The 23,534-nt window shown below is 38.0% G+C and overlaps 1 long non-coding RNA gene across 1 annotated transcript in view; it reads left to right on the top strand.

The window, feature by feature from the left end:
* LOC106892535 overlaps positions 1–23,534 on the top strand; it is a 72,290-nt gene that overhangs the window by 25,407 nt on the left and 23,349 nt on the right. The window contains exons 4-9 of the long non-coding RNA XR_001412871.1: positions 1,441–1,509; positions 2,435–2,575; positions 8,989–9,135; positions 14,685–14,918; positions 18,046–18,295; positions 19,435–19,560. This is a non-coding gene — a long non-coding RNA (uncharacterized LOC106892535). The remainder of the gene's footprint in view (positions 1–1,440; positions 1,510–2,434; positions 2,576–8,988; positions 9,136–14,684; positions 14,919–18,045; positions 18,296–19,434; positions 19,561–23,534) is intronic.

Raw genomic sequence — 23,534 nt, 5'->3', positions numbered from 1 at the left:
GCCCTGCATTGACATGTTTTCGAGAGTTGGATTTATTGCATAAATAATGAATGGTAAATTACAAAGCTGATAATGAAAAGCCATAACAATATAGCACTATGACCCTAGCTTTGATATTTTTCATCCCTTTTTTTGGGTCACTATTCCTTTTGTAGGAATTGGATGCTGATTGTACTGATGGACGCTATTTATGGTTTCAGGCAGTGCTCAGCAAGTACTATTAAATATAATTGACATTAAGGAATAGGCACACATACAGCATGTGTCTGTTTTTCTTGTATTGAGAGTAGCTGTATACTATTATTGTTCCACTTCTGATGTTCCAGAGGAGCAGAAGAGGAGCGGAGTCAGTCCCCGCGATGTCATTCACACAGCTGTTAGAGGAGAAGTATACACATCGTTTAAGATTGCCATTTCAAAAGATATCCAAATCTATTTTTTTCATTTATTTTCTCATAAGACTGATTACACCTTGCTGTGGATTTTTTTTGGCTATGCCCTGGTCAAAACTGTCTAGACGGAGTTGCTGATAGGTATCTTTTTTCCTCTTTCCCTAACTTCAATTCTAAATCTCTAAACCTCCTGGAGGACTGGTGGAAATTAATTAAGTGGATAAAACTGGAACTTTACTCCTCCTTTTCCACCTAATTAACTGGGGTTTTTTCCTAACTCTTAGTGACTTTAACTAGCACAGTTTGTCAGTTACAGCTCTCCCTCTCTGGTATCTTTTGCCTCTCCCCACTTTACTTTTAAGCTATAACTTATTTCTAGCAAAAATCTCCTGTTTTTTTGTTCCTGTCTCTCACAGGAAATCCATCGGTGCGAAACCTGATAGATGAGAAAAGGAGGAACAAAATCCCTATAATTGTCTTGTGGCACAGTTTAGCCATTTAATGGGCTAGAAGCCTGGCTGACCGTGTTGTTAGGGTCCCAGGGCTGACAATGGGCACCCCCAAAGCCTTCTGCATGAAGAGAGGACTGCAGCTCTGAAGAGCTGGCCAAACTCATTGTTGGGTTACTGGGACTTCTGGTTTCGTTTTTATTCTGAAGCACTTTAACAATGATCTGCTCGGTAACACGGTGGCCTTTTGCCAGCGACACAGAAAAACTGCTAAATAAACATGTACTGTAGAATATTTGAGAAGCTGTATTAACATCGACAGGACTAGCACTGCTAAATGTTAAGTACTTGCTCTGGGGTGTTGAGTGAGGTTTTCACTGTGCCTGGTTCCTGAAAGGGAAAAGATACACATACATACATACAGATAGATAGAAATAGATATGCACTAATGAAGATACAGTGTAGTCAATTCATTTTTTGTTTGGCTTTGAAGAGAACAAACACAGTGTCACAAGACTGCCTACAAAAGTCAGCTATGATTTCAAATCAGCTCCATGCTATTCATCATCAACCTTATGGCATTTTTGTATCTTTCACAGGTGCACTTGGTACTAAAATTTCAGAAATGAGATCATCCTGGTTGTGGTTACAATGCTGCAGGGACATCAGTAAGTTTTTGGATGCCCTGGGTCCTTTGGTGTGGTAAACATATAAAAAGCCAAGCTTAATTTTTCTGTCAAGAGACTAATTCACACTGAAATAGCATCAGTTACAAGAAAAAAAAACAATGGGCTTGACCAGGAGTGTATTTGCACCCATCATCCTTTCTCTTTCTATGTGTAACTGTAATCAATGGCACATCACTTTCTTTTTTTCTTTCTTTTTCTCTTTCTTTTGCTTCCCACTCATAAGTCATTGAAGTCTCCAACACTACTGTCCTGAGGCTCTTGCATCCCTGGTATTAGCACATCGTACGCCTTCTGTGTTAATGATGGGTTTTACATCACTGAAGTGATACTTATTCATTGTACTTTATTAATTCACAATTTTCTGTGGAAAAAAAAGTCTGAAAAATAACTCTCCTTTTGCTTTTGTATACTTCTTGTTCAAATACATTATAAGCTAGACTTTTGTTCTTAACCTGAACCAGGAGAACTCCTCCGATATTTAGTAAAATGTTCCTACCCATTTATGTGACATTTCTCAGAAAAAAGGACTACTAATTATTAAAAGAATTTTTCTGACTTTAAATCATTAAGCACTTGAAATCTAATTCAAATGTATTCAGTGAATGCCCCAGTTTATAATACTTGAGGAAATGAAAGAGCATAGAAAAAAAATATTAATGAATTAAAGCAGCAAGAATCAAGGTTGAGGTCAGATATCAGTGCTAAAGGTCAAAGCTTGTATTTAAAATCCAAGAAAAAAATGTCAAGAGGCTTGACCAAGTAGAATTTTGAACAGTCACAAAAACCTCCAAGTCTGAAGGTTTCGTATGCCCTTGTTTGCAATGGCATATATTGCACATATAATGGCATAACATTGCAGATATTTACACAGAATCACAGGTGAATAATTCTCTCTCCCTTTTAGGGCCCATCAGCTTTGTGGGCTGGGTTTAGCACGTTGGTGCAGAAGTCTGAGAAAGGGGCGAATACAGCACAGGGACCCTTGCAGACGTGCCCGAGGCTCACTGATGAAACACAGCAAATGAAGCATTTCCTGAAGAGGCAGGTATTGGCATTCCACTTATTAATGTTACTTAACCCTGATGGTTCTCACTGCCTTCGTTTGCTGCACATGGCGGGTTAACAAGATTGTATGTCACGCTGTTATGCTAAATAGTGGTGCCGTGGGGCTAACTCGTTGACGTCTGCCTTTCTCAGTGAGCTGGCCATGATGCCACCATATGGGATTCCTGTCCAGACAGCCAAAGGCAGCCTGAGCTGATCAGCATGCCAGCAAATCCCTCTGGTGATATTTGGTCTTCCCGAGCCCAAATCTTTTTGGGCTGATTTCTCTGTCTGTCACCACGAAGGACAGATATTGCTGTGAGAACAGATTGATCAAGTGATAGAAAATTTCTGGAAGGTGCTTTTTTAACTCGATACCAAAAATTAGCAAGGATGCACGTTTATTTCTCAGTCGTAATGCCCGTATCTGAACTTGGACTTGCTCCCATACTGTGTTAATGTGAAGCAAATTTGGATTAAAGCAAAATTGATAGGTAATGCTGTGAATTAAACATTTAACCTTTAACCTATTGACAGGAATATTGTGGATTATGCTTACATAAATTAATGCTCTATACTTATTAAATTTGCTCTGTTCATGTTGCATGACATAATTTCAATTTTGTTTTGTAACGTGAAGGTAATGTCATTTTTTAGTTTTTAGGCTGTATTACATATTTTATATTGAACGCCCTAGTTATTTGTGGATTATTTTTTTCGGATGACTTTTCAAGCCCTCTTGGCATCACTTCTTGGCATGTAGGCATTTAAAAACTGGTTTCCATGGATTTTGTATGTTGGGATTTAAAATTCATTTTCCATAAATGGTCGTATGATTAAAATTAGATAAATGAAATATTTGTGAGAGCAAGAACAACAAAAAAAGCAATGGTCAGTCGTTATTATTTTATGCAATTTTAATTTTCTGTGAACCGACCTCCATAAGACTAGAGAAGTTAGTCATCACCTGTGTACGTGGGATAAAAATCTGTGACCTTTCGGTGGATTCTGAATGAAAGCACCTGAAAATTCCAGGTAGCTTTATTTAAACAACGCAAACTGTAGAAATGTGTTAATTATAACTTTGAATCAGGGCCAGTTCTAAATGTATTTCAGCCAAGTACGTAGCTTAGGGTAGCAGGGCTAGGCATGGAAAATGGCTGGATCTCTGCTGAGCCCTGGCAAGGCTTGCTGCTGCTGAAAGAAGCATCAGTGTAGTAACGCCTTCGGAGGGCAGGTATACAGGTTGAAACTGTCCTCCTTAGAAGCAGTTGTTGCTACTCTCAGCTTCCTATGTCCCACCAGTACCAAGCCATAATTCAATAAATTCTGTAACAATGGCTTTCCATTGTAGGTCTGCTTCCTTACCTCTTCATCCCCATCCATAGTTGGAATACACTGATCATGGCTCATTATTCTGAAGACGACAAAAACTAGTTTAGCTGGTGCTTCAGAAAAGCCTTTAGTTAGATGATGCTGAAAAATACAAACAGTTAAGAAATCTCAGTGTTACTTGTGTTAGCTCAAAAGCGTGAAGGCTGTTTGCTGGCTGGTGAGATGTTACTGAAAAAGCTAGTTCTGTCATACTCAAGGGCTGCTTGACACCAAAGAAATTTCAATTCCTTCTGGCTTGTCTCCATACTTGTAGCAATGTTGTCTCCATGCTACCTCATTTGTGCCAGCTATGCTCACTAGCTTATGTTTTCAGGGAAGGTTGCATGGCTGACGTGTCAGGAGGAAGGGCAGAGGATAAAAACCTCGAGATTAGCACATTAGCTAAATGTTTCTGCTAAAGTGATTTGCAGTGAGAGAGTTTACACCCTTGGCAGTTAGGTTTTTAGCTGTGTTTCTGTTGCCACTGCCATAGGATGCATGTATCAGCTGAGGAACCTCAGCTGTGGATGAGACAGACCTGCAGTAGGTGATATACAGAAGGGGAATTTGCGTTTGATCAGAGCATATGATGCACCATCTAATGCTGAAAGCACTCGGTCAACATCCATCATTAGAGGGATGAGAAAAGAAAAAGAAAGAATTAAACGGGTTTTCTGTTTTCTTCCTTATTTTGAGGTACTACTCCCTCTCTCCTTTTATTTGTCAACAGTTAAATGGCAATACAATTTTGTTTATAGTGTCTCAGGATCTAAGGCAATTTTGAGCTAATTGGTATGAGGAAGATATTGATGGGTAAAGATGATCACATGGTTGCTTTCACTTCCTCATGCTTCTTTCTGAACCATGCAATCTGGACACTTACAGAAACAGGAAATCTGGGTTTAATTTACCATGGCAATACTTCTAAATAAGCTATGTTTTTAGTATGCTTGTATATGAGTAGCTCAGTAGAAATCATGAGAAGAGACTAAAGCAGCACTGTTCAATTCTAATTATTTCAACTATTCCATCCACAAGCCACTCAGTTCTATTAATTGCTTTATTCTGTACATATACACCTTGCTTCCCAGACAATATGTAGACTGTCTCAACTCCAAAACCAAAAGCCTGCTGTATTTATAAAATAATCAGTATTTTTCCTTTTAAAAGACATGAGTTTCAACAGCAGATTGATGTACAGTAAGGGAAATGGCTGCACATTTTTCCTCTCTTCTTTCTGAGGAAATAGCTGCATTGTTTCACCACCGTTTTACCTTTTAATTTTCACTCATATCCCATACTTAGTAAAAACTCTTTCACCAAAGAAATAACAGGAAAATAAAAAACAAATGAAAAATAAAATTCCCCCAGTGCAAACTTCATTGCCAAGCCTTTATATGAGTTTGATCTAAATGCTTTCTATTGAGAATAAACCAAAACTCCAAGTGATGAGGTCAGTAATCTAATTTTGCCTGAAGCAATCAGATAAACACAATGCCAAAATCAAGGTGAATATTCTGCAAAAATAATAGGTAGAAGATAGAAGTCAGTCATTCATTCAGGGCTGAAGCCAGCTCAACCAGGGACTTATTCAACCAGCTGTCAAATCCTTTGCAGGCTCTTTCTAGCTCTTGAAAGATCAAAGATTATACTAAACACCAATATTTTTTTATCCTGACATTAATTTTTCAATCCAGTCTGGAATAGTAATTGTAATTAAATTTTCTGTGAAAAATCACAACTGTATCTCCAAAGACAATGTGGGTTGATTAAATATCAGGAATCAGAATGAAACATCTGTATGTAACAAATTTTCTTTTGGTGATAAACTTCAAAGGGCTTTGAATGAAAGATTACCTATTTATATGTCTCTGAATGTGTAAAATATGTCTGCATTTAGATCTAGGAGAGGAGTTAACAGAAAGTTGTTTTCTATTTTTAGCAATGCTCTTCATGTATTTCTTTTCCCTGAACTTTATTGAAATTAAGTAGACCCAAAGAGGATATAGTGAGCATATTTCATTAGCTTAAGAGAATGCTAGATAAAGAAAATAACAAAAGTATATTCATAATGCCTTTTTGTTCAGTGATGAGTAGTTGGTATTATAATATGCATTCCTAACTGCAATAGGTAGAAGCCTAGATCCCAGATTTTTAAAAATTAAAAACACATCACGGACTGATGCCAGTGACAACAGACCTCCATCAGTCTCACCTACCTGACCTGCCTCAGAATCCAGGGCTGGACTTAACCATTCAGCGAATTTTTCTTTAGAGTCAATGAGGATGGAAACCTCCAATAGCTCATACACCTCGTTCATCGCCTCATTGCCAATTTTGAGATCCCTTTGAACATGAAGCATCCCAAATAACCATCTTACACCAAACACACAATTTTTAAGGGGGTCCTGAGCCTGTCAGATTCAGAAGGGAAATGGCTGCACATTTTTCCTCTCTTCTTTCTGAGGAAATAGCTGCATTGTTACCTTTTAATTTTCACTCATATCCCATACTTAGTAAAAACTCTTTCACCAAAGAAATAACAGGAAAATAAAAAACAAATGAAAAATAAAATTCCCCCAGTGCAAACTTCATTGCCAAGCCTTTATATGAGTTTGATCTAAATGCTTTCTATTGAGAATAAACCAAAACTCCAAGTGATGAGGTCAGTAATCTAATTTTGCCTGAAGCAATCAGATAAACACAATGCCAAAATCAAGGTGAATATTCTGCAAAAATAATAGGTAGAAGATAGAAGTCAGTCATTCATTCAGGGCTGAAGCCAGCTCAACCAGGGACTTATTCAACCAGCTGTCAAATCCTTTGCAGGCTCTTTCTAGCTCTTGAAAGATCAAAGATTATACTAAACACCAATATTTTTTTATCCTGACATTAATTTTTCAATCCAGTCTGGAATAGTAATTGTAATTAAATTTTCTGTGAAAAATCACAACTGTATCTCCAAAGACAATGTGGGTTGATTAAATATCAGGAATCAGAATGAAACATCTGTATGTAACAAATTTTCTTTTGGTGATAAACTTCAAAGGGCTTTGAATGAAAGATTACCTATTTATATGTCTCTGAATGTGTAAAATATGTCTGCATTTAGATCTAGGAGAGGAGTTAACAGAAAGTTGTTTTCTATTTTTAGCAATGCTCTTCATGTATTTCTTTTCCCTGAACTTTATTGAAATTAAGTAGACCCAAAGAGGATATAGTGAGCATATTTCATTAGCTTAAGAGAATGTTAGATAAAGAAAATAACAAAAGTATATTCATAATGCCTTTTTGTTCAGTGATGAGTAGTTGGTATTATAATATGCATTCCTAACTGCAATAGGTAGAAGCCTAGATCCCAGATTTTTAAAAATTAAAAACACATCACGGACTGATGCCAGTGACAACAGACCTCCATCAGTCTCACCTACCTGACCTGCCTCAGAATCCAGGGCTGGACTTAACCATTCAGCGAATTTTTCTTTAGAGTCAATGAGGATGGAAACCTCCAATAGCTCATACACCTCGTTCATCGCCTCATTGCCAATTTTGAGATCCCTTTGAACATGAAGCATCCCAAATAACCATCTTACACCAAACACACAATTTTTAAGGGGGTCCTGAGCCTGTCAGATTCAGACTGGTACCACTGGGTAGCTACACGCCTATAAAAACACTTTCACATGCACTTAAGTACTCTGCAAAAGTAGAGCTGGGTTTCTCGGTCATTTGACTCACAATTCGTTCTGGGTTTGGTGCACCAGCCAGGACTTTGTATTCCCTTGTTATCGAAACCATATTTACAGCTCCAAAAGTTGAGCCATTAGCCATAATTTATCATGACTAGTAGGATTTCTTCTCATGCTAGAATTTTTAATAACCTTTGAAATACATATCTCTAGTAACTGAAGCTCCTAGTGGTGTGCTATGAATGCCTGTGCTTTGGAAAGCTGATGCTCAGACAGCCAGTTATCAAGGTCATACCATTGTTTGTCACTTGATGGTCTGTTGATGCATTCTGTGATGGGAATGTGGAACTCACCCCTTCTCCAGATAGTTCCCACTGTGCAATTCTTAAAAAGCAAAATAAATAAAGGTAGAGGTACTTTGAAATTAGCACATGGGTTTTCATTTTGTTTCAGCATATAATTTCTTTGCCATTTGGGTCATAATCAATATTGTTATTTAAGGAGGACAGCTTTGTAATGATCTAAAGCTACATGCTTATGTGGAGTGTTCTTCAGTGAATATAATTATTGTCTTAGGCTATGATACAATTAACTAATTAGACTCTGATTCCTCCTACTTGTTGGAAGACACCAATGAAACACAATTTACCACCTGTAAATATGTAAGTAAATATCTATTTTTATTTGCTCTAGAAGGTACCTGAAGCAATTCTAAACAATTTAGAGGAAATTAAGTTCAGCTTAGATTTCTGGATTTATCAAACTAAATTTGATAATATCTGTGTCTCCCCCCCTTCACCCTTCAAGAAAAGCAGCAGCAGCATTGCAACCAGCAATTTGTCCTCTGAAAGAAGGATCACCAACAGGAGCCCGTTAGGTCACTGCCAATCTGTTGGCAGAGAGGTTCAGTGCTGGGAACTAACCTGAGGTGACACGAGAACAGCTGTGGGTCCTAACAAGTGGCTGGCATGCACAGGCTGTCTCAGGCACAGGCTTTACGTATTTCTGATCAGACAGTATGTGTAATTCTGGTATATGGCCTTGTAAGATTAAAGAAAACAATGACAGTGCAGGTGTGCAGGTGCTTGGCCTAGGTACAGAGTGAAAGCATTACTAAAAGAGGGTAAAGCAGAAAATTGAGTCTGTCTGTCATTATTTTTGATTTAAGAAAATGTAAACATAATGCTTCCAAACAGCAAAATGGTTATTTGAGCAGCATGTGTTGTAGTCTGTTCACCCGTTTAGCAGTCCTTTATGGAATGACTCAAGAATATTATCAGCTGAATGTTATTTTAATCTTTAATTTTTCCCTTTTTTTGCATAAATTAACTTGTATTTCTGCACTTTATAGGATGAGTGATCTTTGTGCACCTTGCTGCTCTCACCTCTGCTACCTGCGCTGCTGAAACAGTAAGTCACGGGACGCGAAGGCGAGTCCTGAGAGCTGTCAAAAGGGGATTGTTGCCACAGAAACTACGCCTTGCACTCTGCAGGTTCAGTGAGTTTCATTTCTTTTCTTACACGCTGAAAAAAGTGGAATTCCTCTCCTGAAAAATGAAAAAACCCTAAGCAATTGGAAAGTAACAAAGAAGGAAGCAGCCTAGACACCTGCCCCACCTTTTCATTAGACACAGGACTGTCTGATCCTATGGGGTACTGGGAGTGATGGTGTGGGGTGTTTCCATTTTCACTGCATGAGGGGAACTATTTTTCTTTCCCACCTGCTTCACCTCTTTGGTAAGCTTATCATTAGGTAGCCTGTTTACAGGCATAATTTGAAAGCTGAACTCTTTTTTTTTAGTCCGAGTGGTGTAGGAAAACAATCCTGTTACCAAATCACTGCATGCACACATCTCTAGAACACACCGCACAGCTAGAACTGTGGAAACCTCATTGTTTTGTAGTAACTCATTTAGTAAAAGCTTAAAATGGCTCAAAGGAAATGTCAGGCAAAAAGAGTGCTTACTGCACCAACGGAAGACAGATGACAAACCAAAGCCGTGCTTTGGCACAATGGTACAATGGAAATTAAGAGGGCACTTGATTCTAGTGAGCAAGAAGCTCTCTTTCACAAAAATGAGAATACCCAACTTCATACAGGCTTACACTGCTACTCAGAGAAACAGACCTGTGATACAGAAGAGAAAAAACTGAATTGAATAGAGTAGACGCAGAAGAAAAAGATTAAATAAGGTGAGAATGATTTATTTTTCACTGTGTCTCATATTCTATATTCTTAAATGAAACTCATTCCATCTCAGTACTCTGCAAGGCTCAGCAGAAGTTCTGTGCTGTAAAATCTCCTGTGCAATCATAAAACATTCAGGTTGAACATATACTAGAGAACATAACAAACAAAGATATTAAATGGTGCAAAGGCCAAACCCCGTTTTTCTTACAGCACAACTCTGCTTTCCACCTGTTGTTTCTTAGGATGATGAATTTTACTGCAATCGTTATGGACGTCCTTTCATGGATGATGATTATTTTTAATGAAGGGGAAAAATCTTTGCAATTTAAAAGGCTAAAAAAGACAGGTGGTTTTAAGAATGGCAAGTAACTTTGTAAAAAATTATGCCTTCTGTTGTTACACAAATTGTTGATGTTTGCAAATTCTTTCATTACAGTGCACTTACTTTAATCTTCCTGCAATAACTAATGCTCGTGGGGCACACACAACCCTCATATTGATCTAAGTTGAAGTTTTGCTTCTTAAACCACATTTTTAAGCAAAGCTGACATTGTTCTGTGTTTTGTTATTTATTATTTTGCCAATAAAAATGCTAGGGAAGAGGAGTAAAGAAAGACCACATCATAATGGAGTGGCTTCTTTAGTCTGCTTGCTGGTAAAAGCATAGATTAAAACATTTACATTTTGTGTATGTGTGTGTGAAAAACCCAAACAAAATCATGAGTAGTCTCCATTGGCCTCCTGAAATGAAAGCCTATGAGTACGACTAATGCCAGGCAAGAAGCACTGATGATTTTTGGCACTGGTCCTGAGTGACTGTGGAGATTAAAGTCTAAATTGGAGGACTGAAACACTCTCCTCAGAGTTTACAGCTCCAAGGGTGCTTCACTGTTGGATCTTAACTCCAACCTGAGGCAAGTTCTGTGCTTAAACCCGTTCTTTGTTATGCCTGGCATGGAAGGAACTGTGATGCCTGGGCCTGTCTGGACGGGTCCTCGGGCTGGATGACTAGGAGATGAGGAACCGTGGGGTGCATGACAGCATACGTTTCCTTCCCAGTTTAGCCAACTGGCTACAGAAGCCAAGAAAAGAATCAATTTGTGTGTTTCTCTGTATAATAACTGCAAGTGTCTTTTCCTCTCCCTTACTCCTTACTGTGGGCTCTAAAAAGGATTTGAGCTTCATCACTTGGGTAAAATAACAATGTATTACATTCTTGGTATATTTTTTGAAACAGGATTTTGACTAATTTTACATTTCTCTCAGTCTATACAACTTTTAGGCAGCCAATTAGATAACATTTTGCACAACTCGAAAAATAATTGGCTCCTTTTGATTAGAAAAAGCGTGTATGAAACCCAGGGCTCCTATTGTAGTCAGCCTTCTGTTCACTGCTGTTGACATTACCGGTTTATTAACTTTTAAAGTAAGGCTTCCCCAAAGTAGTAAGTTGAGAATTGGATTTGTTAGACCTCCATCCACTGCAGGATTCAATGTGCTTTCTAATGGATTTATACTAATTTCCTATGAAATACCAAAACCAGTAGTGGGAATAATTTGTACAAAGAATAAATACCCATTTTGGATGCTCCCCACTTTTCCTGAAATTTGAGACATAAATTATAGAAGGATCTTAGGAAACAATAAAGGAAAGCATAAACAAATTACAAGAAAATTATTAATCTCTTTTACTTCATCAATCTTTATACTAATATATATATAATTGGAATGTATTATACTCTAGATTTGATGGAAAACTGCCTGCATAGATGTTTCATTCTTCATTTATTATGAAGTGATAATATATTCCAAATAAGGACCTGTTTTCCCAGTTTTAAAGCACCACAAAATCAAGAACCATTCTTCTTTCTACCTAGTTTTCTTTGAGTTGTTCCACATGGATAGAAAAAAACTCTATCCGCGTGCCTTGGGATGATCAAAGGGAGGCAGAAGTGTGCCCTTCTGTCTGAAGTGTGCCACTTGTCTGTCTGAAAGAGAAAAGAAATGAAGAATGGGACACCTGACATTTTGATTCCTTTTGTCTTTACTCCTGCAGAACCAAAACTTACTAATAAAGAATGTATTTACGTTGACACCCAGGGATCCCTCTTCAATAAGGTTTCACGTCTCTGAGGAGGCAACCACCCTAGCAGAAAGTCTAGTCAGTCCACGAGTTTCATGCTCATCCATTGCTACTTCTTCCCTGGAGATACTCAAAACCTGTTCCTGTCCAGCCTGCTCTAGGTGAACCTGCTTGGACTAGGTGATCTCTGGAGGTTGCTTCCAACCCCTACAATTCTGTGAATCTGTGACATTAAGATTGTTTGAAGGAATGGGAGTTAGACTTGGAAAACTGGAAGGAGAAAAATTTGGGGTAATTTAGTTTGCAAAATGAATTCTTTTCAGTAGAAATCAGGCCATACCTGGTCTGTCCTTGCTGTACTAAAAGTGTATTTAAAACCTGGCAATTATACTAAAGAGCCTTGTTTGTTTAAATCATAAGAACAATTGACTGCCAAGGTCAGAATACATTTTTAAGAATGGTAGGTTTGCTAGGCTAACAAGGACTGAATAGTTTCTATAATATAAGACATATCCTTGAAATCCTAAATTGTGTAATGAGGGACAAACTTTGGCATCTGCAGTATCCAAAAATTCCCGTAGACAGCGAGTTCACTTAATTAGTCTTTCTGCATCATTACGTAGTTCACTTAGGGAAAAAGAAGAGAAATAATGATAACTTGAATTATTTTATAGCTCTAGCTTCTGTCAGTCATCGCTTTATTCTGCGTCTCAGCAAGCGCTTTCCAGTGTGTGCTGCTATTTGTTATCTTGCGTGTCTATACACGAGGATTAAAACACCATCCCATTAGAAATCCACAAAGGCTGTGTTGCTGCCTGTGTTTGAGACAGCCTGTGCATGCCAGCCACTTGTTAGGACCCACAGCTGTTCTCGTGTCACCTCAGGTTAGTTCCCAGCACTGAACCTCTCTGCCAACAGATTGGCAGTGACCTAACGGGCTCCTGTTGGTGATCCTTCTTTCAGAGGACAAATCACAGACTGCACAGCACTGATCGTCTAGCAAGAAGAAAAACACATTATCCAAATTCATTTGATTTTAATAAGATAGGAACCTGAGCTGACCTTTTTCTGACTTAATTTCCTCTTATTTATTTATTTGAGAGTCTTCCTCACTGTATCCAGAGAAAACTGTCTTTTGCCTTCAGGAAATATAAAAATTAGAACATCTTGTATATTTGTTTTTTAGTTTTAGTGAATATAGAGTTTTTATTCTGAAAATACTAAACGTGCATTCTCTAGTATTGATGTTATGATCCTGTATCTGCTCTAACACATATTATTATTTTGTAGGCATTTTCATGCTTTGCACACCTGGTCATTTGCCAAACTAACTTTTTAAAATACTAGTTTATACTAAAACAAGTACAACATTTTGCATCTATTCTATGAATATATTTATTTTTTTCTTATTACCATACTAATTACACGATCCAGAGAAGTAGAAATAAATTAAGCTTCATTGTTTTCTTTTTTGGCGTTAATAATAATAATTTTGCATTTGAAAGCGTAAGTGGATCAAATTAGTATTCTTTCATGCATATCAAAAAGTGTTTCAGGAGAACCTGAAACACCTTGGAAAAGGTGGGTAAGTACAATCGTCCTCTCACAAACAAGGAAACAGGTATACATGGGGCACTGCTGTGCATTTTGGAGGGTGTGACATGCACACTGCAAAGTGCTGCTTTGAATGGCTGGGTAGGCTTAGTGTGTTCAGCCTGGGAGGGCAAAGGCTGCAGGAGAAAAGGGCAGAGATCTGCTGAGTCAGGTGTGGCAAGAAGAAAGAGGACCACGATCAAAGGGACACTGTCATAGAATCGTAGAATCATGGAATGGTTAGACTTGGAAGGGACCTGAAAGATCATCTAGTTCTGATCCCCCTGCCATGGGCAGAGACACCTTCCACTAGATCAGGTTGCTCCATCCAACCTGGCCTTGAACACCTGCAGGGATGGGGTGTTCATCCTTTCTGAAGCAAGAACCAAGATCCGTAAGAGCGAGCACCTGGCCTTGAACACCTGCAGGGATGGGGCATTCATCCTTTCTCAAGCAAGAACCAAGATCCATAAGACAGAGCAGGGGGGCAGCTGAGTACCAAAGAAGGGGTGGTATGGGATTGTACGGATCCATATCTCACATGGGCTGTTGTAGAAACTGGATGTGCACCTGGAACATAGTTTCTATCTAGGCTTCTGCTCATGAGCACTGCTGGAAAATATTACTAAGCTGGATGTGCCTTGTGCAGAATCAACGCCATTTTTGTAGTGTATGTGTCTGAAACCAAAAGGTAATATTTTACAGATAAGAAAATAATTATATTGCAGGACAATGGAATTTCAAATTCTAGTTAACTCATTACCAGCAACTAAAATTAAATTCTATGTGCGTTGACAAATCACAAACAGTGTGTACCAAAATAAAATTATTCAAAAGCAACACAAATTAATATAACGAAGTTTTCAAGATCATGCATTTTAAATACCGAATTATTGTTAAAACTGATTGCTGAGGTTTAATAAAAATACTGGAGATAAGAACAGCTGCTTGGTAATTATTCAAAAATGCATACACTGTAAATGGATCATTCTTATTAGTTTATTAAACATGGAAGGTCTGTTCAAGCATTTAATTGGCTTTAAAGGAAACAGCTATGAGGAAATTCATTAGGTATTAGTTAATTACCAAACAAAGTAATTGGCACTTAATAACTATTTTGATTGATATCTTTGTTGGTCTAGTTCTAATCCGCTGTTTCATCAGAGTGTTTTATACACAGGATTACAGATGGATTTTAGAATACAGCTGTTTCCCTAAGAAAGTGCAGTGATCTGTCACCCATGACCAGGAACGACAGGACCATGAGGAGGTTTAACGTACGTCGAGAAATGATGTTTTGAGAGAGGAAATTCCGGTTTAGGAGTTGAGCGTGACGCCTGAATGTACTCCTCACAGGATGGAAGGTCAGCATCAGGAGGGATGGTAGACCTCCCTGGATTTCTTCAGCTTAAAGGTAGGATTGAGTCTTTCTTACACAGCCTTGCCATACTGGTGCCTTTCTGGGCATGCACAAGATCATCAAGTACCTGTGGAAGTGAGGACTAACGGAATTTGTGAGGGGTTTTGAGGTTTAATCTCTAGGTCAGGTTGCAGCCATCCCCATTCTGCCTAGACGCTGCTTTATGTTTCCTTTTGGGCAACTGGGTCTGTATAACACATGAACTTTTGCTTTTCCCAGGATGATTAAAAAAATTATAAAAAATGTAACCCCATACCAAAATTGTCTTGGGCAGTCATATATTTTGCAAAGCCACTTTAAAGAATTTTTTAAAAGCAGTGGCCGTCCAAAGGAGCGTGCAAACACTTGGCCCAGAAGCATCATGTTAAAAAAATAATTGTATAGAAAGTGTACCTGATCACTGATGACATTATAGATGTTTTGATCTGACAAAAGGGCTCTTCCAAATCTTGTCTGAATTTACTTTTGCCTGAGAAGAAACAATCATCTGCTTTTTAGACAATCTATTGTTTTGCACAGCTCATGCTGAAAAAGGTATAAACTAAAGTGACATTTATTAATGCTGCTGTAATTAAATGAAAAACTTCCAGATCACAACACATTTGAATCTTTTTGACTGTTTGACATTCCTTTGACCATAAGTTTGAACAGAACCATTTCTCTTCCTTATTTTTATGTATCATATAACATTTCAAAGTAACAACAAGGCACTCAAACCATTGCAGAGAGATTATTGGAGTTCTTGTGTGATTATAGTCATTTGGCTTAGTTCCAGCTAACACCACCTGAGGTGTAGTATAATTGCCCAAATCGGCAATGCCTGTCATGTTTTATTTGTTAAGGGTCTATCAACATTATCACTATCAATCCTAATTAGCAGTGATAGAAAAGTGATACTCATATGTATGAATACACGTAAGTATATATATTTGCATAAGGTGTGTGTGGTGTACATAATACATAACATACTTAAAACTAGGTATAAAATACATTGTAAAACATGTATAGGTACGAAGAGATTTTTCATATAGATATACACATATATACACACCTTTTGTTAATATCATAAATACATGTGTGTATATTTATGTCTGTGTATAAACTGCAGCCTGTTTGTACCTGTGTAGAAATAGCAACTTCATTAATGTCACGTTAGGATTCCACAGTCAGGTATTCTGTGAATGAATGTGTTGGATGCTCATGGAACATAATCTTCAGCAGTCAAAGATTTTTTGACTAAGATGCGCAAAATGGAATTTATTTTGGATGACCTGCCAGTGTAATGCCTAATTAATTTAGAAATAGGGTCTAAAGTACTACAAATATAATATCAATATGGTATGTAACATCTGATAAATGAAGAAATAAAACATGCATTTATATATTCATTCCTTTCCAATAGAATACAGTATCCCCAACTATCAGATTAATGAGAGGAATAATAGATAAAATGCAAACAAAATAAAGATGGCAAGTAGAATAATAAGGCATCAAAGAATAGTGGAACCTGGAGCAGGAGAAAGAAGGAATCTTTTGGACTTAATTAAGAAAGAATGCAACTTTATGGCTTGAAAAATATTTAGAGCAAATTGTGTGAGGTAGGGATCAAACTTTTGTAGTTCAGAGGAGTTGAGATGAGGATACATTAATTAATAGTAATGAATATTTGCTTGGAAACTATGATGTTGACCATACTTAGAGAATGTGGAGCATTCTATTAACTGGATCATCGACACTATTGGACTTGCATTTCTGTCACAAGAAATTCAACACCTCATCCCCTCCCTGTCAGTTGAGAACTGAAAAGTGTCCACTTCGACAGAAAAGCCAGTTGATCCTAAATGTTTGAGCAAGTTATACCAGAATAAAGATATCTGAAGACTTACCAGAACGTCCTGCATGTTCACAAATAGGCCTTGCATTCAGCGGGGAGCCATTGGTGTGTGTGTGTGCTGCTTAGCATCCCGTTTGGACTATGTTACCTCATTTCAGCAAACCCCACCAGTTTGTCCGACAGGCTGGCTGTGATACTGAGTCACTGACAGCCTCGTAGATAACAAACACAATGAAACAGCTCCCTGCCATTCCATCTGCACAACTATGACGGCATTTATCAAAGCCTGTGCTGCAGGGAGTGACTGTAGGTACTGATTTCTTCACCTGGGATGCAGACTCTGGCAGTGCTGCATCATTTGCTCCACGGTGGCTGGATTATTGTGACCCATCGGGCCAATGCAATGCAGAACAGAGAGAGAAATGGCTTTCCACCTGTCAATTAAAAGTAGGGGTAGTGCAATTTTCAGCTCAGTATGTTGTACTCTAAGATGTACACTAATATGTCTTTTCTTGGCAAACAGACCTTGTTCATGTTGCCCTTTAAAGCCTATATTACTGAATGATGAATGAATGAGTAGATCTAAGTCTAGTCTATTGAGTAAACCTCTGCAGGTGATAAACAATCACACGTTGCTGAATTTGTTTGCATGAATTTATCCAAGGTGAGCCTCTGATTTAAATTAATGAAGTTACTATGGCTTAGATATAATTCAAATTCACAGACCCAAAGATACAGAGAAATCCTCATGTTCTGCAGGCAGGCAGATATCCAGAATGCCTCACTTAGACATGGCTGATTTAATTTTTAGCACCTCTGGTCTCAGGCATCGCATGCATGAGGAGCCGAACTCGAGCAATGAGAATAGCGCTGTCTTAAGACGATCTCAGGCATCGCATGCATGAGGAGCCGAACTCGAGCAATAAGAAGGCACTGTCTTAAGACTGCATCAAGAGCCTGACCTGACTAAGTATGACTTCAAAAACATCTCTCTGAATGCCATACCATCCCCACAAGTGTCACTGTTGATATCCAGAGGCTGGGTAGTGTGGGTGACAGTGACTAACCTCCATTACTGTGAATAATCTGGCCCACTTGGATGGGTGCAGGACTACACTTTGCGAAAAAAGAGGTGGCACGGAGCATGCAGTGGGGGAGTATTAAAAAAAAGTGTGTGCAACTGCTGAATCAATGGCCTGCAAAATACCACAGACACGTTTGGATTGATGGATTTAGACTGGTGATACATCTTAAAAGGATTCTTCTTTTTCCCTGTCTTCCTTTCAGGAGGAAGACTATATGAGCAATGATTCGAATAGGAAGCTCAGCCTTAATGATTGAAGAGAAATACCTATGTGAAGGCACGTTGCTATTTATCATGAATATATATTTTATTTTTACTAAGCAGAACTACAGAAAACAAACTTTTCGTCTGTTACTTCAATGATTTTTACACTGTACCGAGCAGGTTATTTGTGCTGCCTCAGGAATGTCAAGCTGAAACATGACAGAAGGCGGATCTCCTATCTATTTGAAGGTACCCTTTAAAGTCTGGGACTGCATTAAAGGCTCTTGACACCAGCAACGCTGAATATTTCCATGCTGTTTACAGCCTGAACTGTAACAGGCAGGTTCAGTGTTAACAGCTATTAGCATGGGGAAAAAGGAAAGAGCTTGAATCAAAGAGCAGATGTTGGCTGATGAAAGAGCTGCAGGTAATAAAAAGACATATACTGAAAAAGACATTGTTTTTCAGGAAGCACTATTACTCAAATTTACAAACATTATTCATACCAGCTTCTGTGGTATGAATGGCTATCTCCTGGGAGCCACTGAAATTGTTTGACACTTGGTTAAAGTGCACCAGCTACACACTTGGTTAAAAAATTTTGAACCATGCAGGCTATGAAGCGTGTAATAGACAGTTTCATGTTTGTGCCCTTTACTTTAGGGGAAGAAAAAATCCTCAGTCAAACAACATCCCCTCCCCTTCTTCCCCAGCCAAACTAAAGCCCAAACCCTTTTCAGCTTCTAAGCAAGCAAAGGGCTTTGTGGGACTATGAAACTGCTGTTACTCCAAGTCCATGAAGAATGGGTGTATGATACAGAATGATACAGTTGAGATCTTCAGATTTTTTTACATTGTCAGGGCACAGATTAAGCCATTGTGATTTACGCAAACTAGGGATCTGGCAACACATGTGTATATATATTTGTGTGTATGTATATGTATGCTTGTTCCCCTCTCTGCCCCATGGGGTTTTCTGTGCCACCCCGGGACTGTATCCTGCTTTTCCCCTGAAACACCTGCTGACTCTCCACTGCCTAACTACAATTCTTGACAGCTGGTGTTTTACTTTTAAGAGGCTTTAAAAGGCATTTAAAAATTATCATGTGCAAAACGATGCTTTATTTCACTACGGCCATCCTTCTAATGATGGCTATTTGATATGGCACAATTCAGGGTTATTTTGATCTTCTTACATAATAGCAAAAAGTATGTGACCAACAAGGCCCACCACCATGTGGTGGATTTGGCATAGATTAAACAGCAGTGTTTAATCACCTACTGTGATTTATGGGAGCAGTATTAACCTGTCTGGTTTAGAAAGTCCACGTGGCAGATGCCTCCTCCAGTAGATGATAAAATTGATCTAGCACTTTCTCCTAATTCAGGTTGACCACAGAGTTGGTGGGACCCACTAGACCAGATGCTGGGACATCACTTGGATACTCCTTTCCTGGTAGACATTTCCTTCTGCCGGTCTTGGCGCCCCATGAAAGGAAGAATTTTCCAACACGGTGAGTACATTCTTTACCTTGAATGGAAAAACAAAGCAGGGCTGTGTTTTGTTTTATTTTGTTTTGTTTTGTTGTGTCTTCTCAACAAGACTAAGAATACTTTGCTTCTACCACAGAAAAGTCATAAAATGTCTACCCTTTAAACTTGAGAAAATTCCTACTGTGCTTGCAAATTACCTCCATTAATAAGAACACACCCCTTTTTTTAGTCTGTTGTGCTGTATTTTAGATATATCCAGGCAAGAAATATCTACTGGGACATGGGCTGTAAGGAAATAAAAAGAATAAATGACAGAGAAAGACCAGAACATTAAATCTGAGGTTGAAGAGTATTTTTATGTCATTTCCATAAAAAAAGAAAAGGATAATTTTGTGGCCTTTTGAGGAACTATATCAGATTTTTATATATCAAGCCTGATAATGGGTAGCAGATCATTTGAGATAAAATCCACCTACATAAAAGAAGAAAATCAACTGCATGAAGTAGTTGTTATATATTACAGAGAAATGGAGGGTTATAATATAGTCAAGATAAATAAGTGGTGGCATGCTTTTACTGAAAATGCAAAGCTGAAAAACATATAAATCTTTTCTCAAACACATTGAAGTTTATAAATTCATAATATAGCACATATATTCAGTATATTCTTTTTGCATTGTAACTGAAGTATACATCTGGCAAATAGCAAACCAAGTAATGAATAGAAAAGTAATATGGTATCATGTTTGGAAGCCTTTTGTCATGCACGGTACCACTCAGCTCTGAGTACTTCACAAATACCAGAGAGTGTCAGGAAAGTGCTATTAAGACAGGGAGGGAGAGGGAATCTGTCTGAATTTTTATATCAACTCTATAGTGCCAAAAATATCAGCTCCTCTATATTATAGCACATCTTACGCGTGGTCCATAGGTGTCAAAACACTCCTTGAAGCAGAAGTGATCTCTCTGTTTAAAACAAGTGCCCCCTCACACCCCAATTTAAGACTAGCAATCAGACTGTATAGTCTTGACATACTTAAAATAATTTCTCAATTGCAAATCTCCAAAGGCTTGGGTGGCAGTCTTTGCTGTCCTCAGCCACCCTGAGCAATGAAGTATACTTTGAGTGGACCAACTCAGTCAATACATACTCAGAGAGTGAACTATTCATTACAAGGGTATCAGCAACTGCCCTTGGTGAGCACCATAACAAATATTCCACTTCAATATTTTTCCACACTTCTTCCAGTTCGCTAAAACTTCCCATTTTTCTTTTCAGGAAAGAAGAAAATCCAGAAAGTGGATTTTTCTTAAGCATATCAGTTTTATGGATGCTCTTTTTCCTAAATCAGGTCTTAAATTTTTAAGGCTACACAGGCTTGAAATACCTTGAGGTAATGGATGTGTGAAGCAGAGAATATGAATAAAGAAATAGGAATGGTTATGAATATAAAAGTCTGAGAGGCAATGAATGGTTTTCATTCAGTGTGATCAACCAAGCACAAAGCCTGATTCAGTATGAATGGGCATGAGTGAAGCAGTGTAAATGGAAGTCAATATGACTATCAACAGAAGATTAGGAATGTGCAAGGCAGAGTTTGACAGGGCATTTATAAGCATGTCAGATTACAGATTACGATGAGAAAGGAATTTTAACTTTTCTAATACAAAAAGCGAACACATTCTGCTTCCTCAGAATATAAAATTCCATTTTATGAGCAAGCCTTTTACCTCAGGCCAGAAGCAGGGAGGAAGAATGAAGAATATTTATAGGTATGTGTCACTGTCCAGCACACACTATTTTCAAATGCAATATTTGATTTTTAGGTAGATTTTAGTAAAACATAATTTAATGTGAACAATGATTGTATATAAACAATATAGTCTATGAAACAACAAGTAAATGACATGGATAAAATGTTAATCTTTTTTTTTTTAAATGTAAGAACAGAAGGGTAAACAGACAGATCAGGAAAAATGTAATTGTAGCTGGATTTTTACTCCATTAAAGAGTTTAATATCAGTTTCCAACATGCAGTACAAATGTCATGATTCTGGGTTTACTTGGACAGAATGAGACATCCTAAGTGTCTAGGCCCCTAGGAAAGTGCTCCTATACTAAATTGGTATCATTTGAAGATGTCTTTGACAAAGAAATCTGAAACTGTGAAGCTGGCTTACCCCAGGGGACTAAGGGGCTTCTCACTTGTGAGCAGCATGCATATCTTGACATTTTGGGTAGAATGTGTATCAAACATAGGTGTGGTCTTCTGGCCTTTAAGGAGAAAATATTATTTTTAAATAAACATGGCCTTAGTGTTTGAGAAGATGCTTCTGATATTATAGATGCATCCTTATTCATATAAATGGGGTGCTTAGTACTTCTGGAGATTAATTATTAAACAGGTTGTCTTTTCACTCCTGGGCTTTTGCAAATAACCAGCAGGTGAGATTACATGGACTTAGGACCAGAAAAGGTATTATATTTTATCTTTTGCAAAGGTATTGTTATTACTTTATTACCAGTGACATCAGGGAATCAAATTTCTTCAGTATGAGTAATACTCCTAGCTAATTTAGGGCCTTACAATGTCATACACACATTGTATCCAACTACACCACGGGGAGCATACCTACAGAGGGAAAAACAGGTACTGAAATTCACATAGTTATAAGTCTAATTTTATACATGCATGCATATATATATATATATATGTTTGTACCTAGTTGCCTTATGATAACTTATTTTAGCAGTTAACAATTAGAGATACAATTGACATCCTGTACTTTTGTTTGTTTGGCTGTGGCAGGATTTTTGTTTCCATCCCTGTGTACAACAGTACTGAATTTTTCCTTCTGTCTGCTCCAAGTACACAAAAGTTTGGACAGAAGTTTTATTTTAGCTCTGTTACCCCCTCTATTTGAAGTAGAACTAGAATTTAAGGGAAGCATGATGTATTTTGATCACATTTTGATTATTATGAATTACAGGAGCTTCTACCCATGTTTGGGAAGCATGAGTGAAATGAGGTTGCCTTTCTTTTCTCTAAAAGGATTGTTAGTATATCCACCTTTCTATGTAACATCTTTCTGAAGAACAGCCTATCTTATTCACAAAGACAGAAAACCTAGAAAAATAAATTAAGATTTAGATTTTTAACTTGTGATCAATTTGGGAAAGTTGATGCCAGCTGAATTTCTATTTGATATTCACATTACATTCAAGGTGCAAAGAAATAGAAGCCACAACATCAATAACACAAAGCTAATGTACATGTCAACTTCAATATTATACCTGTTCTACTGGAATTCTTGGTTCAATAAAATCTCTATGTTTAACCATGATATAAGCCTTAATACAAGAGCTAACTTTTCACAGAATGTCTGAAGACTGGTGCATCATTTATCTAAATCACCTGCGTGGGCTCTGTGCTGTAGATTGAGATTAAGTCTTCTAAGGCAAGGAGGGGTTGCTCTAGAGCTGTCATTCTTCCCTGTGAGTAATCTCCACTGCTTGTGTCCCAGATCCCCAAACTGGCATAAACACCTACTAGATGTGGAAGCTGAGTTTCCCGTGTGAGTGTGGCCTATATTCCTCCTTTGTAACCTTTAGAACTTACAGATGGTTATGCTTCTAATACTAAAGAATAGTGGTGCTCAAAAAGGAAAAAAAAGCTAGTACCATGGTATCTCCCCTGCCCACGGTAACCTCTGGAAATGCACAGCTCTCGATATTTACAGTTGTACTGCTGTCCCTTCTGCAAATGGAGAAATGCTCTTTTCATAAGTATTTCTTTTGCAAAATATATATGCTTACCCAAACAGGAGAGAGAGCAGTGTGAATTTTTCACTGTGTGTACTTTAGCTATTTGGGACAGAAACAGATCAGGAAACCAACCTTTCCCCCTTCCCCTTTCCCTTCCCCTTTCCTTCCCATCCTTTCCCTTCCCCCCCTTCCCCTTTCCCCTTCCCCTTCCCCCTTTCCCCTTTGCTT

This window comes from Calidris pugnax, unplaced genomic scaffold, assembly GCF_001431845.1.
Source record: "Calidris pugnax isolate Ruff unplaced genomic scaffold, ASM143184v1 scaffold42, whole genome shotgun sequence".
NCBI lineage: Eukaryota > Metazoa > Chordata > Aves > Charadriiformes > Scolopacidae > Calidris > Calidris pugnax.
The sequence above is the reverse complement of the archived record's forward strand: the minus strand, read 5'-3'. Positions and strand labels throughout refer to the sequence as shown.